This window comes from Gossypium hirsutum, chromosome A12, assembly GCF_007990345.1.
Source record: "Gossypium hirsutum isolate 1008001.06 chromosome A12, Gossypium_hirsutum_v2.1, whole genome shotgun sequence".
NCBI lineage: Eukaryota > Viridiplantae > Streptophyta > Magnoliopsida > Malvales > Malvaceae > Gossypium > Gossypium hirsutum.
Genome location: NC_053435.1, coordinates 64275405 through 64277932, shown reverse-complemented (window position 1 = coordinate 64277932; position 2528 = coordinate 64275405). Strand labels below are relative to the sequence as shown.

The window sequence follows — 2528 nt, the reverse complement described above, 5'->3', positions numbered from 1 at the left end:
ACATCTTCATCTTCGGCTATTCATGGAAGTGAGTGACTCATTCAAACTGATCAAGGTGACCGAGGATGCCTTGACCCATGAAATATTTCCATACTCTTTAAAAGATAAAGCGTGAACGTGGTTAAACTCCCTATCGTCTTGTTCTGTAACTACTTGGCAAGAGTTGGATGAACATTTCTTAATAAAATACTTTCCTCCATCCCTAACTGCCAAGCTTCAAAATGAAATCACTTCATTTCAGCAACTTGATGAAAAATCTTTGTATGAGACAGTGAAGCGGTTCAAGGAGCTATTACAAAAGTGTCCTCATAATGGCATTCTTTATTGTGTTCAAATGAAGACTTTCTTTATTGGTCTTAATGCTCATATTAGAATGATTGTAACTCCCCTAACCCGTATCTGTCGTCAGAATAGGGTTTCGAAGCATTACTAGAACTTTCAGAACATTTAACAAATAATTCATGTAAGTTACTATTCAATTACTGAGATCATTCAAAATGTCCCTTAATTGGACCCTCGAGGCCCATTACGAGCATTAGAGTCAAGTCGAGACTTAATCGGGACCTTTAAAAATTTTTTGCGACATTTCAAAAAAATTCCAAAGTTACAGGGCTCACACGCCCGTGTGGTCTAGGGACACGCCCGTGCGGTCAGGCCATGTACTACACATGTCCGTTTCTCTGACTTGTGTAACTCTCTGACTTTTAAGGCATAAAGAAATTGAAGTCACACGGCGAAGTCACATGCCCGTGTGCTAGGCAGTGTGGCGAATATAATTTTTGAAATTTGGGTGTAGTTTTCACACAGCTGTGTAACATGCCCGTGCCCAAGGCCGTGTCAACCACACAACTGAGCCACACACCTGTGCCCAAGGCCGTGTGCCCAATTCTGAGCATTATGTTTCTCATTTTTAAGATGCAGGGGACACACGCCTGGAACACATGCCCATGGGACAAGCCATGTGTCACACACAACCAAGACATATGCCTCTGTATCCACCTATGTGGAGAAAATAAGGTCATTTCCTACCCTCATTTGTCACCCAAAACTCACCATTTTCCTGCACTTAAAACACACAACCAATACCAACCAATCCAAGCATTCAAATTAAACAATTCCATCATTCATCGTGGTATACCATTACACGCATATGTGATTAAAAACTTACCTTGTAACACCCTGAATTTGGGCCTAGAAGTTTTGGGCCTTGAGCATGGGAGCGGTTGAAGGCAGCTTATAATATTTTGTTGTGCGTGAAAATTTCGTAGTTGAAGGCTTGTTTTAGTGGTTAAGTGTGCTGAGAAGTGTTGGAGAAGTCCTGGGTTCAAACCTGGACTCTAGCAAAAATTTTGGTTTAAGGTGAATCAAACCCTGGGTGTAGTCGGTAGGCCTTAAGAATATTGTTGGAGAAATTGTGACACAAAAAGCTTTGCGGCTTAGTGGCAAGTAGCGTATGGAGCATTTAAGGGGAGGCATGGGTTCGAATCCCATGGCAAGCAAAGAGCTTTTATTTTGCTAACAGGGGGCGGCAAGAGTTGGTGTTGAATTTAAACTCTGATGATGGAGGGATCCCACATCGGGAAGCTAACATAAGAGTGGATTCGAAGCTGGCTTTAAATAGAGAGAACCATGAGGAGAGTAAAGGTACCTTTCTTGGCTGATCCCTTTCGCTTTATGGCGTGCTCATTTGGGTTGGGCGTCAACTAAGAGTTCTCGGAGCGTGGATTAACTCCAGTCTCCAATCAGGTGTGTATTTCTCACTACTCTAGCTGTAGGATGGCTACTTCGGGCCGCGATGGGCCGAAAAGGGCCATGTGGGCCCAATGGGCTTACGGGTCCAACTGGATAAGTTGTTTGATTGTGTAGTAAATATTGGACTAGGCTAGGTGAATACATATCTGTGGCTAGATTTGGGCTAAAAGGGCTACACGAGCGTGTGGTAACATTTGGACCGAGAAGGGCTTTAGGCCCATTCGTATTGTTATCCCTGTTTAGAATACTTTAGTTTACCAAATTATTGAAATACCCTCGACTTGTAAAATTACCAAAGTACCCCCGATTTATAAAATTACCCAAATATCCTCGATTTGTAAAATTACCAAAATAAGATAGAATTACCATTTTACTCTCAATTTACAGAATTACCGTTTTACCCTCTATTTACAGAATTACCATTTTACCCTCGATTTACAAAATTAATGAAATACCCTTGGTTTACAAAATTACCAAAATACCCTCGATCAATAAAATTACCAAAATACCCCTAGTTTGTAAAATTATCAAAATACCCCTGGTTTGTGAAATTACCGAAATACCCCTGCAGGGTAGAATTACCAAAATACCCTTATAAGGTAGAATTATCGAAATACCTCTGTAGGGTAGAATTACCAAAATACCCCTGTAGGGTAGAATTATCGAAATACCCCTCTAGGGTAGAATTACTGAAATATCCCTGTAAGGTAGAATTATCGAAATACCCCTGTAGGGTAGAATTACCAAGATACCCTCGTGGGGTAAAATTACCATTT

At 41.0% G+C, this 2528-nt stretch overlaps 1 non-coding gene across 1 annotated transcript; it reads right to left on the bottom strand.

The window, feature by feature from the left end:
- Positions 1-211: 211 nt before the first annotated feature.
- LOC121211787 (small nucleolar RNA R71) lies at positions 212-318 on the bottom strand. Its single transcript, XR_005907005.1, has one exon. It is a non-coding gene; the product is annotated as a small nucleolar RNA R71 (small nucleolar RNA).
- Between the last annotated feature and the right edge of the window lie 2210 nt (positions 319-2528).